The sequence below is a fragment of the Bombina bombina genome, chromosome 5 (genome assembly GCF_027579735.1).
Source record: "Bombina bombina isolate aBomBom1 chromosome 5, aBomBom1.pri, whole genome shotgun sequence".
Classification (NCBI taxonomy): Eukaryota; Metazoa; Chordata; class Amphibia; order Anura; family Bombinatoridae; genus Bombina; species Bombina bombina.
The window spans coordinates 862,021,234-862,036,069 of record NC_069503.1 but is presented as its reverse complement, the minus strand read 5'-3'; positions in this window follow the sequence as shown (position 1 = coordinate 862,036,069).

Below are 14,836 nucleotides of genomic sequence, written 5' to 3'. Positions count from 1 at the left end.
ATATTAAACGGACATGCCACCCACATTTTTTCTTTTATGATTTAGAAAGAGAATGCAATGTTAAACATCTTTCTAATTTACTTATATTATCTAATTTGTTTTATTCTCTTGATATTCTTTGATGAAAAGCATATCTAGATATGCTCACTAGCTGCTGATTGGTTGCTGCACATAGAAGCATCATGTGATTGGCTCACCATGTGCATTGCTTTTTCTTCAAATAAGGATATTTAAAAAATGAAGCAAAATAAATTATGGAAGTAAATTGTAATGTTGTTTAAATTTCTATTCTCTATCTGAATCATGAAAGAAAGATTTTGGGTTTAGTGGCCCTTTAACATTTTAAATGTTTTTAATAAAATTATAAAATTAAATCTAGTTGCGCAAAAATATATTTAACTTTATCAAAAAATGCAAATGTAGATTACACTTTCATCTTTCATATCTGCATGCAGGTCCATGGACCACAGGGATTAATGCATTATCAGGCCTAAACGCCCTGTTAACTCAATGGGGTAGATTTAACAAGCAGCAGATGCTGCAATCTCCCCCTGTAGTTTCTGGCTCGCCGGAAACATAAGTTAAGAAGCAGCGGTCATAAGACCTCTGAGGTGGCAGACTGGAATCATCCCGATCAGATACGATCGGGATGATCGACACCCCCTGCTAGCAGCTGATTGGCAGGGGGCAGCATTGCATAAGCATTTCACCAGAAATGCATGTGCAATGTTAAATGCCGACAGAGTATGCTGTCGGCATTTAGCGATGTCGGGCGGACATGATTCGCTATAGCGAATAATGTCCACCCACCATTTAATTTATCGGCCCCTATGTGTCAGCCTAATATCTGCGTAAGGAATATGCAAAACCAAAAATGAATACATATGGTGGCATTATGACTATTTACACTTTGAGTTGTTGGAGTTAAAATACTTGGTGCTACCTCTTTCCCCCAAAAAATTACAATATTGGAAAGAGGGAAAAAAGGATAGAATAAGGGAGGTTAGTGGATACACTGCAACAAAAGGTGTAGTGTATTATTAGTAATTACAATTAATTATCCACCAAAAGAGCTATAATCACAAAAAGATAAAATACCACACATTACACAGTAGCCCAAAAAGAAAAAAGCCAAAAAACAAATATCCTTTTGGATATTCCACTATAAAGAGTCTGATTCAATATGTCTTGTTTATACATTGGGGCCGATTTAAGAAAGTACGAGCAGACATAATACAATGTAGCGTATCATGTCTGCCGCACGTCGATAAATGCCGACAGCATATGCTGACGGCATTTATCATTGCACAAGCAGTTCTTGTGAAATGCTTGTACAATGCCGCCCCCTGCTGATTCGCGGCAGATTGATGTCCTCAGCCTCAGAGCAGGCGAACAAGTTATAGAGCAGCGGTCCATTAGAAGCTTGATAATTCATCCCCTAAGACTTAATTTAGCTTGAAGACTTGGGCTGAATTTTATACCTATCAATATTGGGACATATTCATTATAAACGTACCTGTGCAAGGGATTTTATTTTGGGTTTATTATTAAGTATGCATCAGTGTTATTCATAGGTATTTACATGTGTATATGTGGGTCAAGTTTGGATGCTTTTGTTTATCTGTTGTTACCATGGTAGCTTAACCTGATGAAGTTATAGCATACAGATGCTACTAGTTAACATTCTACCAATCACAGCTTCTATAGCCTTTAAAATAGCAAGTGTATTTTTAATGTTTTGTACAATAGCCTGAGGAAACAGCCCTATGTAGGCTGAGAAACCGGTGCTTTTTTATTAAAGATTGTTTTGATTTTATATATACACTTGCTGCACTTTGGACTTTGTTTTTTTTGTAATAGAGTGTAACCTGTTCACCACTGGAGATCAGTCATGTGGGCGGCTGAGAATCTCCAGCCTGTTTGGATTGCACCTGGAGGTGCTTTGAATGATGTAAGTGTGATTAATTACATTGCACTTTATAGAGTCAAACTGTGCTGGGCTATGGTGTTTTTTTTTCGTCACATAGGAACACATTAGTGGCAACCTTTCGGATTTGATCTTTGAAGCTACTTGCCTGTATACAGTTAGCTCTACAACTGCGAAGTTCCAGTCTGACTCATTAGCACATTTGGGTGCTATTTGTTCATGAGTAGCCAATTACTTGTCACACTTAGATTTTTGTTGTTTTGATGGTACTAGGCACTTGGCGCCTCTGAGTTTTCTTCTTCCAAGTCAAACATATATACAGATCAAGATATGAACATATATTAAATTATATTTCCAGCTTATTTATATAATTCTTCCTTTTCTCTCTATATATACAGTCAATATTAAAGTAATAACATAACATACCCTACCATCCAGATCGATTCTTATACTGGTATGCTATCTCAAAAATAAAAAAAATATGTCTCCATTAAACAATGCGCATATAAGCTCATTAACCTTATTTTGGTATAGGTAAATAGTAGTTCATGCTACTCAAAAACATATGTTCTCCCCTCCCCTGAAATGGAAAAAAGGAGCTAAATAAATAAAAAATAAATAAAAAAACTCTTCCCCCTCTTCCAAACACCCCTCCATATCAGATCAAAAGAGCCATTCTCCCCTTAACCTGCAATTGCTTATATGTTGTGTATTTTCAAATGTTTTAGTTAATTGCTTTTGCTCAACCATGTCTAGGGTTTTAATCCAGTTTTCCCATTTTTTTAAAAAACCTTTCAACATTGGTTTCTAATTTAAACTAGATGTCATTTTGTTCTACAATAAATTGATTATGAATAGCGTACTTAAATGCCTTAAGAGATGGTGCATTTTGTAATGTTTCAGAAAAAAAATCTGTTACTCATTTGGAAATCAGACTAAGTTTTATTGCATTTACTTTTTATTATGCATGTGTCGATTATGCAATTCTACTGTATGTAGTAGTCTGGTCCTTTAATAGTCCAGTTATACATGTAAGGCACAGTATGTATCACTAACAATAAATTGAAGTGCTGTGTGCCTTTAAAGAAGCTCATTCAAAAGCAGTCACTAATACTATGCATCATATCTGGGAATTCAGATGAGTGACTGATAAAGGCTGGCCTACAAGAAGACAGCAAGATATTTCTGAGGATGACAAGCCTACTTTCTTTAAAATGTTTCTTGCTTCAAAGGAAAGTCTCTCCATTCCACTGTTAACATTCTTACCAGTCCACTTAAACCCTGGTGTGGATAAAATCTGTGATGATCCTAACCGTGCCCAGCCTCATCAAAATTCTAGATTATTATTATTATTATACTTTATTTATGAAGCACCAATATATTCTGCAGCGCTGTCCATGGATACAATTCATTTAAATAAAACTTGGTAAAAATAACACTTATTCCTCATACACAGTGCTTAATTTTTCACAGGTATAATAAAAAAACCTCAATCTAATATTAGGCCTTTAAAAAGACAGGGAATACAGCACTCTTTATATTTATATAAAGCACATATTTATTGTTACACAGTTCCAATTCCAGAACTGAAACAAATCAAGCAAATATTGGTAAAGCTGAACAAATATATATATATATATATATATATATATATATATATATACATACAAAGTATCAAATACTCACACATTGCATTCATTTAACATACATACTGAAACACACTACACATCAGCATTGAGATCTACACCTAATCACAAAAATCTTATGTGGCCACAATGACTAGGATATAACAACACTGTTACTTTAAGAAAAAATCTTTGAATAGATAATAAAAAACTGCAAACAGTCCATTTCCAAAAAAGTGGTATAGTAGTGTGAAATAGTAACTTTATGTTGATGAAGTCAAAATAGGTCTCCAAGCAATTGTGTCACGAATAGCTTTAGTATGGTGAACAGGCAAGCAGGATAATAAGCATAAAATAAGCATATAAATGTCTTATTGCAATGCTTTTTAAGCCTTATAGTAAGCCATAGTGATGTCGCAAACCTAAAATGTTGCGTTTGCGAAAAGCGAATGCGAACTTCCACGAAAGTTTGCGAGCCGGCGAACCGGACGAACCGCCATTGACTTCAATAGGCAGGCGAATTTTAAAACCCACAGGGACTCTTTCTGGCCACAAAAGTGATAGAAAAATTGTTTCAAGGGGACTAACACCTGGACTGTGGCATGCTGAAGGGGGATCCATGGCAAAACTCCCATGGAAAATTACATAGTTGATGCAGAGTCTTTTTTTAATCCATAAAGGGCATAAATTACCTAAAATTCCTAAATTGTTTGGAACAACGTGCTTTAAAACATCAGGTATGATGTTGTATCGTTCAGGTAGTGTAAGGGTTACGCCCGCTTCACAGTGACAGACCAAACTCCCCGTTTAACGCACCGCAAACAACCGCAAACAGTCCATTTGCACAACAGCAAACTCCCCATTTGTACAAGGTTGGATACCAAGCTAGCCATGTCCCGTTCCTTGTCCTCACTGATGTCACTGCGTGTGCAATCACTTCCTGGGGTAACAGAAAATGCTCCACCCACAAGATGCTCCTATTATATTACTGCACTGAGGATGCTGCCTGTATCTGTGTGTCCTGCTCCCTGGCCGGAGAGCATAGGGGACACCAGGTTGAGCTGCTGAATGAGGCTTTTGAGAAGAAGAAAAAGAAACTGAGAAATGTTCTGCAGAAACTGACCACAAAGAGAGAGGAGACTGAGAAAAGAGTCCAGAGTCTGCAGAAGAACAGGAGAGGGGTGCAAGAGAAAACAGCTGGTGTAACAGAGAGACTCACTGCCCTTATTAGGTACATCAGGAAACAGTCCTGAGTGAGATCACCCGGCAGCAGGAGCAGGTTTTACTCACAATCTCTGATCTGATCCAGCAGCTGGGGAAAAGAGAGCGACGAGCTAACCAGGAAGATTTGTCACATTGAGGAGCTGTGCAACATGACTGACCCATTAACTGTCCTACAAGAACAGTAATCACACAGAGATGAGATGCTTGGTTGGTCCTCCTACTTCCAAGTTCCAATTTGGGGCAGTGCGCGTGCAATCAAATGTGCCACCAGATAGGAGTGGTGTGTTAACTAGTACTATTCTTATCAGTTTAATCCCTGTTACGTGCCCTATCAGGGGACGTGTAAATGGCATCGATTTTAGGAACCCTGAGATGATTTTAAGAACCGGGAGATGGAAAAAGATGCTTGGTCGGTCCGGCCACGAGAAAGATAGATACATAGATTAGATAGATAGATCAATAGATGCAATAGATACATTTAATGATATATACGATAGATAGATAGATTTGATAGATAAATAAATAGATTTGATAGATAGATAATTTCCCAGACAGAGAATTACAAGACGGGTGGTCTGGGACCCATGGTAAGGTTCCCAGAGGCAGTTGCGGCTCCTGAGGCTCTGATTAGAACAGAGCACTCTGTGTATCTGCCCTCGGCCGAAATCGGAACATTCTTTAGCTTTCTGCCTGTCGGCCAAATGTCCGTCTGCCATAAGTCCGTCTGCCAAATGTCCGTCTGCCAAATGTCCTTCTGCATTTTGTCCTACAAGAACAGTAATCACACAGAGATGAGATGCGTGGTTGGTCCTCTTACTTCCAAGTTCCAATTTGGGGCACTGTGCGTGCAATCTAATGTGCCACCAGATAGGAGTGGTGTGTTAACTAGTACTATTCTTATCAGTTTAATCCCTGTTACGTGCCCTATCAGGGGACGTGTGTATGGCATGGATTTTAGGAACCGGGGGATGGAAAGAGATGCTTGGATACCCAGTACAGGTCGTTCTCCTTCAGCCTTTTTATACAAGGGTCCCCGACCCTCAACAGGCATGACAGCATAAAAGACCCCATATGCCATGACTTCCTTTTGCACAATCGAGTACAGGTATGGCATCGATTTTAGGATCCCAGAGATAATTTCAGGAACCGAGAGCTGGAAAAAGATGCTTGGACACCCAGTATAGGTCGTTCTCCTTCAGCCTTTTTATACAAGGGTCCCCGACCCTCAACAGGCACGACAGCATGAAAGACCCCATATGCCATGACTTCCTTTTGCACAATCGAGTACAGGTATGGCATCGATTTTAGGAACCCGGAGATAATTTTTAGGAACCGGGAGATGGAAAAAGATGCTTGGACACCCAGTACAGGTCGTTATCCTTCAACCTTTTTATACGAGGGTCCCTGACCCTCAACAGGCCAGACAGTTTGAAAAACCCATATGCCATGACTTCCTTTTGCACAATCGAGTATAGGTATGGCATCGATTTTAGGAACCCAGAGATAATTTTAGGAACCGGGAGATGGAAAAAGATGTTTGGACACCAAGTACAGGTCGTTCTCCTTCAGCCTTTTAAATCAGGGTCCCCGACCCTCAACAGGCACGACAGCATGAAAGACCCCATATGCCATTACTTCCTTTTGCACAATTGAGTACAGGTATGGCATCGATTTTAGGAACCCAGAGATAATTTTAGGAACCGGGAGATGGAAAAAGATGCTTGGACACCCAGCACAGGTCGTTCTCCTTCAGCCTTTTTATATGAGGGTCCCCGACCCTCAACAGGCATGACAGCATAAAAGACCCCATATACCATGACTTCCTTTTGCACAATCGAGTACAGGTATGGCATCGATTTTAGGAACCCAGAGATAATTTCAGGAAACGGGATGATGGAAAAAGATGCTTGGACACCCAGTACAGGTCGTTCTCCTTCAGCCTTTTTTATACGAGGGTCCCTGACCCTCAACAGGCACGACAGCATGAAAGACCCCAAATGCCATGACTTCCTTTTGCACAATCGAGTACAGGTATGGCATCGATTTTAGGAACCCGGAGAAAATTTTTAGGAACCGGGAGATGGAAAAAGATGCTTGGACACCCAGTACAGGTCATTATCCTTCAGCCTTTTTATACGAGAGTCCCTGACTCTCAACAGGCCAGACAGTTTGAAAGACCCCATATGCCATGACTTCATTTTGCACAATCGAGTACAGGTATGGCATCGATTTTAGGAACCCGTAGATAATTTTAGGAACCGGGGAGATGGAAAAAGATGTTTCGACACCTAGTATAGGTCTTTCTCCTTCAGCCTTTTAAATGAGGGTCCCCGACCCTCAACAGGCACGACAGCATAAAAGACCCCATATGTCATGACTTTCTTTTGCACAATCGAGTACTGGTATGGCATCGATTTTAGGATCCCAGAGATAATTTCAGGAACCGGGAGCTGGAAAAAGATGCTTGGACACCCAGTATAGGTCGTTCTCCTTCAGCCTTTTTAATACGAGGGTCCCCGACCCTCAACAGGCAGGACAGCATGAAAGACCCCATATGCCATGACTTCTTTTTGCACAATCAAGTACAGGTATGGCATCGATTTTAGGAACCCGGAGATAATTTTTAGGAAACGGGAGATGGAAAAAGATGCTTGGACACCCAGCACAGGTCGTTCTCCTTCAGCCTTTTTATACGAGGGTCCCCGACCCTCAACAGGCATGACAGCATTAAGGACCCCATATGCCATGACTTCCTTTTGCACAATAGAGTACAGGTATGGCATCGATTTTAGGAACCCGGAGATAATTTTTAGGAACCGGGAGATGGAAAAAGTTGCTTGGACACCCAGTACAAGTCGTTCTCCTTCAGCCTTTTTATACGAGGGTCCCTGACCCTCAACAGGCCAGACAGTTTGAAAGACCCCATATGACATTACTTCCTTTTGCACAATCGAGTACAGGTATGACATTGATTTTAGGAACCCAGAGATAATTTTAGGAACCGGGAAATGGAAAAAGATGCTTGGACACCCAGCACAGGTCGTTCTCCTTCAGCCTTTTTATATGAGGGTCCCCGACCCTCAACAGGCATGACAGCATAAAAGACCCCATATACCATGACTTCCTTTTGCACAATCGAGTACAGGTATGGCATCGATTTTAGGAACCCAGAGATAATTTCAGGAAACGGGATGATGGAAAAAGATGCTTGGACACCCAGTACAGGTCGTTCTCCTTCAGCCTTTTTTATACGAGGGTCCCTGACCCTCAACAGGCACGACAGCATGAAAGACCCCAAATGCCATGACTTCCTTTTGCACAATCGAGTACAGGTATGGCATCGATTTTAGGAACCCGGAGAAAATTTTTAGGAACCGGGAGATGGAAAAAGATGCTTGGACACCCAGTACAGGTCATTATCCTTCAGCCTTTTTATACGAGGGTCCCTGACTCTCAACAGGCCAGACAGTTTGAAAGACCCCATATGCCATGACTTCATTTTGCACAATCGAGTACAGGTATGGCATCGATTTTAGGAACCCGTAGATAATTTTAGGAACCGGGGAGATGGAAAAAGATGTTTCGACACCTAGTATAGGTCTTTCTCCTTCAGCCTTTTAAATGAGGGTCCCCGACCCTCAACAGGCACAACAGTTTGAAAGACCCCATATGGACACCCAGCACAATCGAGTACAGGTATGACATTGATTTTAGGAACCCGGAGATAATTTTTAGGAACCGGTTGATGGAAAAAGATGCTTGGACACCCAGTACAGGTCGTTATCCTTCAGCCTTTTTATACGAGGGTCCCCGACCCTCAACAGGCCAAACAGTTTGAAAGACCCCATATGCCATGACTTCCTTTTGCACAATCGAGTACAGGTATGGCATCGATTTTAGGAACCCGGAGATAATTTTTAGGAACCGGGAGATGGAAAAAGTTGCTTGGACACCCAGTACAGGTCGTTATCCTTCAGCCTTTTTATACGAGGGTCCCCGACCCTCAACAGGCCAGACATTTTGAAAGACCCCATATGCCATGACTTCCTTTTGCACAATCGAGTACAGGTATGTCATCGATTTTAGGAACCCGGAGAAAATTTCAGGAACCGGGAGATGGAAAAAGATGCTTGGACACCGAGTACAGGTCGTTCTCCTTCAGCCTTTTTATACGAGGGTCCCCGACCCTCAACAGGCACGACAGCATGAAAGACCCCATATGCCATTACTTCCTTTTGCATAATCGAGTACAGGTATGGCATCGATTTTAGGAACCCGGAGATAATTTTTAGGAACCGGGAGATGGAAAAAGATGCTTGGACACCAAGTACAGGTCGTTCTCCTTCAGCCTTTTTATACGAGGGTCCCCGACCCTCAACAGGCAGGACAGCATGAAAGACCCCATACGCCATGACTTCCTTTTGCACAATCAAGTACAGGTATGGCATCGATTTTAGGAACCCGGAGATAATTTTTAGGAAACGGGAGGTGAAAAAAGATGCTTGGACATCCAGTACAGGTTGTTCTCCTTCAGCCTTTTTATACGAGGGTCCCCGACCCTCAACAGGCATGACAGCATTAAAGACCCCATATGCCATGACTTCCTTTTGCACAATAGAGTACAGGTATGGCATCGATTTTAGGAACCTGGAGATAATTTTTAGGAACCGGGAGATGGAAAAAGTTGCTTGGACACCCAGTACAGGTCGTTCTCCTTCAGCCTTTTTATATGAGGGTCCCTGACCCTCAACAGGCCAGACAGTTTGAAAGACCCCATATGCCATTACTTCCTTTTGCACAATCGAGTACAGGTATGGCATTGATTTTAGGAACCCGGAGATAATTTTTAGGAACCGGGAGATGGAAAAAGATGCTTGGACACCCAGTACAGGTTGTTATCCTTCAGCTTTTTTATACGAGGGTCCCCGACCCTCAACAGGCCAGACAGTTTGAAAGACCCCATATGCCATGACTTCCTTTTACACAATCGAGTACAGGTATGGCATCGATTTTAGGAACCCGGAGATAATTTTTAGGAACCGGGAGATGGAAAAAGATGCTTGGACACCCAGTACAGGTCGTTATCCTTCAGCCTTTTTATACGAGGGTCCCCGACCCTCAACAGGCCAGACAGTTTGAAAGACCCCATATGCCTTGACTTCCTTTTGCACAATCGAGTACAGGTATGTCATCGATTTTAGGAACCCGGAGAAAATTTCAGGAACCGGGAGATGGAAAAAGATGCTTGGACACCGAGTACAGGTCGTTCTCCTTCAGCCTTTTTATACGAGGGTCCCCGACCCTCAACAGGCACGACAGCATGAAAGACCCCATATGCCATTACTTCCTTTTGCACAATTGAGTACAGGTATGGCATCGATTTTAGGAACCCAGAGATAATTTTTAGGAACCGGGAGATGGAAAAGATGCTTGGACACCCAGTACAGGTCGTTCTCCTTCAGCCTTTTTATACGAGGGTCCCCGACCCTCAACAGGCACGACAGCATGAAAGACCCCATATGCCATGACTTCCTTTTGCACAATCAAGTACAGTTATGCATCGATTTTAGGAACCTGGAGATAATTTTTAGGAACCGGGAGATGGAAAAAGATGCTTGGACACCCAGTACAGGTCGTTCTCCTTCAGCCTTTTTATACGAGGGTCCCCGATCTTCAAAAGGCCAGACAGTTTGAAAGACCCCATATGCCATGACTTCCTTTTGCACAATCGAGTACAGGTATGGCATCAATTTTAGGAACCCGGAGATGATTTTAGGAACCGGGAGATGGAAAAAGATGCTTGGTCGGTCCGGCCACGAGAAAGATAGATACATAGATTAGATAGATAGATCAATAGATGCAATAGATACATTTAATGATAGATATGATAGATAGATAGATTTGATGGATAAATAAATAGATTTGATAGATAGATAGATAATTTCCCAGACAGAGAATTACAAGACGGGTGGTCTGGGACCCATGGTAAGGTTCCCAGAGGCAGTTGCGGCTCCTGAGGCTCTGATTAGAACAGAGCACTCTGTGTATCTGCCCTCGGCTAAAATTGGAACATTCTTTAGCTTTCTGCCTGTCGGCCAAATGTCCGTCTGCCATATGTCCGTCTGCCAAATGTCCGTCTGCCAAATGTCCTTCTGCATTTTGTCCTACAAGAACAGTAATCACACAGAGATGAGATGCTTGGTTGGTCCTCTTACTTCCAAGTTCCAATTTGGGGCACTGTGCGTGCAATCTAATGTGCCACCAGATAGGAGTGGTGTGTTAACTAGTACTATTCTTATCAGTTTAATCCCTGTTACGTGCCCTATCAGGGGACGTGTATATGGCATGGATTTTAGGAACCGGGGGATGGAAAGAGATGCTTGGATACCCAGTACAGGTCGTTCTCCTTCAGCCTTTTTATACAAGGGTCCCCGACCCTCAACAGGCACGACAGCATAAAAGACCCCATATGCCATGACTTCCTTTTGCACAATCGAGTACTGGTATGGCATCGATTTTAGGATCCCAGAGATAATTTCAGGAACCGGGAGCTGGAAAAAGATGCTTGGACACCCAGTATAGGTCGTTCTCCTTCAGCCTTTTTATATGAGGGTCTCCGACCCTCAACAGGCACGACAGCATGAAAGACCCCATATGCCATGACTTCCTTTTGCACAATCAAGTACAGGTATGGCATCGATTTTAGGAACCCGGAGATAATTTTTAGGAACCGGGAGATGGAAAAAGATGCTTGGACACCCAGTACAGGTCGTTATCCTTCAACCTTTTTATACGAGGGTCCCTGACCCTCAACAGGCCAGACAGTTTGAAAGACCCCATATGCCATGACTTCCTTTTGCACAATCGAGTATAGGTATGGCATCGATTTTAGGAACCCGGAGATAATTTTAGGAACCAGGAGATGGAAAAAGATGTTTGGACACCAAGTACAGGTCGTTCTCCTTCAGCCTTTTAAATCAGGGTCCCCGACCCTCAACAGGCACGACAGCATGAAAGACCCCATATGCCATTACTTCCTTTTGCACAATTGAGTACAGGTATGGCATCGATTTTAGGAACCCAGAGATAATTTTAGGAACCGGGAGATGGAAAAAGATGCTTGGACACCCAGCACAGGTCGTTCTCCTTCAGCCTTTTTATACGAGGGTCCCCGACCCTCAACAGGCATGACAGCATAAAAGACCCCATATACCATGACTTCCTTTTGCACAATCGAGTACAGGTATGGCATCGATTTTAGGAACCCAGAGATAATTTCAGGAACCGGGATGATGGAAAAAGATGCTTGGACACCCAGTACAGGTCGTTCTCCTTCAGCCTTTTTATATGAGGGTCCCTGACCCTCAACAGGCACGACAGCATGAAAGACCCCAAATGCCATGACTTCCTTTTGCACAATCGAGTACAGGTATGGCATCGATTTTTTGGAACCCAGAGAAAATTTTTAGGAACCGGGAGATGGAAAAAGATGCTTGGACACCCAGTACAAGTCGTTATCCTTCAGCCTTTTTATACGAGGGTCCCTGACCCTCAACAGGCCAGACAGTTTGAAAGACCCCATATGCCATGACTTCATTTTGCACAATCGAGTACAGGTATGGCATCGATTTTAGGAAACCGTAGATAATTTTAGGAACCGGGGAGATGGAAAAAGATGTTTCGACACCTAGTACAGGTCTTTCTCCTTCAGCCTTTTAAATGAGGGTCCCCGACCCTCAACAGGCCAGACAGTTTGAAAGACCCCATATGCCATGACTTCCTTTTGCACAATCGAGTACAGGTATGGCATCAATTTTAGGAACCCGGAGATGATTTTAGGAACCAGGAGATGGAAAAAGATGCTTGGTCGGTCCGGCCACGAGAAAGATAGATACATAGATTAGATAGATAGATCAATAGATGCAATAGATACATTTAATGATAGATATGATAGATAGATAGATTTGATGGATAAATAAATAGATTTGATAGATAGATAATTTCCCAGACAGAGAATTACAAGACGGGTGGTCTGGGACCCATGGTAAGGTTCCCAGAGGCAGTTGTGGCTCCTGAGGCTCTGATTAGAACAGAGCACTCTGTGTATCTGCCCTCGGCCAAAATTGGAACATTCTTTAGCTTTCTGCCTGTCGGCCAAATGTCCGTCTGCCATATGTCCGTCTGCCAAATGTCCGTCTGCCAAATGTCCTTCTGCATTTTGTCCTACAAGAACAGTAATCACACAGAGATGAGATGCTTGGTTGGTCCTCTTACTTCCAAGTTCCAATTTGGAGCACTGTGCGTGCAATCTAATGTGCCACCAGATAGGAGTGGTGTGTTAACTAGTACTATTCTTATCAGTTTAATCCCTGTTACGTGCCCTATCAGGGGACGTGTATATGGCATGGATTTTAGGAACCGGGGGATGGAAAGAGATGCTTGGATACCCAGTACAGGTCGTTCTCCTTCAGCCTTTTTATACAAGGGTCCCCGACCCTCAACAGGCACGACAGCATAAAAGACCCCATATGTCATGACTTTCTTTTGCACAATCGAGTACTAGTATGGCATCGATTTTAGGATCCCAGAGATAATTTCAGGAACCGGGAGCTGGAAAAAGATGCTTGGACACCCAGTATAGGTCGTTCTCCTTCAGCCTTTTTATATGAGGGTCTCCGACCCTCAACAGGCACGACAGCATGAAAGAACCCATATGCCATGACTTCCTTTTGCACAATCAAGTACAGGTATGGCATCGATTTTAGGAACCCGGAGATAATTTTTAGGAACCGGGAGATGGAAAAAGATGCTTAGACACCCAGTACAGGTCGTTATCCTTCAACCTTTTTATACGAGGGTCCCTGACCCTCAACAGGCCAGACAGTTTGAAAGACCCCATATGCCATGACTTCCTTTTGCACAATCGAGTATAGGTATGGCATCGATTTTAGGAACCCAGAGATAATTTTAGGAACCAGGAGATGGAAAAAGATGTTTGGACACCAAGTACAGGTCGTTCTCCTTCAGCCTTTTAAATCAGGGTCCCCGACCCTCAACAGGCACGACAGCATGAAAGACCCCATATGCCATTACTTCCTTTTGCACAATTGAGTACAGGTATGGCATCGATTTTAGGAACCCAGAGATAATTTTAGGAACCGGGAGATGGAAAAAGATGCTTGGACACCCAGCACAGGTCGTTCTCCTTCAGCCTTTTTATACGAGGGTCCCCGACCCTCAACAGGCATGACAGCATAAAAGACCCCATATACCATGACTTCCTTTTGCACAATCGAGTACAGGTATGGCATCGATTTTAGGAACCCAGAGATAATTTCAGGAACGGGGATGATGGAAAAAGATGCTTGGACACCCAGTACAGGTCGTTCTCCTTCAGCCTTTTTATATGAGGGTCCCTGACCCTCAACAGGCACGACAGCATGAAAGACCCCAAATGCCATGACTTCCTTTTGCACAATCGAGTACAGGTATGGCATCGATTTTTTGGAACCCAGAGAAAATTTTTAGGAACCGGGAGATGGAAAAAGATGCTTGGACACCCAGTACAGGTCGTTATCCTTCAGCCTTTTTATACGAGGGTCCCTGACCCTCAACAGGCCAGACAGTTTGAAAGACCCCATATGCCATGACTTCATTTTGCACAATCGAGTACAGGTATGGCATCGATTTTAGGAACCCGTAGATAATTTTAGGAACCGGGGAGATGGAAAAAGATGTTTCGACACCTAGTACAGGTCTTTCTCCTTCAGCCTTTTAAATGAGGGTCCCCGACCCTCAACAGGCACAACAGTTTGAAAGACCCCATATGCCATGACTTCCTTTTGCACAATCGAGTACAGGTATGGCATCAATTTTAGGAACCCGGAGATAATTTTTAGGAACCGGGAGATGGAAAAAAATGCTTGGACACCAAGTACAGGTCGTTCTCCTTCAGCCTTTTTATACGAGGGTCCCCGACCCTCAACAGGCAGGACAGCATGAAAGACCCCATATGCCATGATTTCCTTTTGCACAATCAAGTACAGGTATGGCATCGATT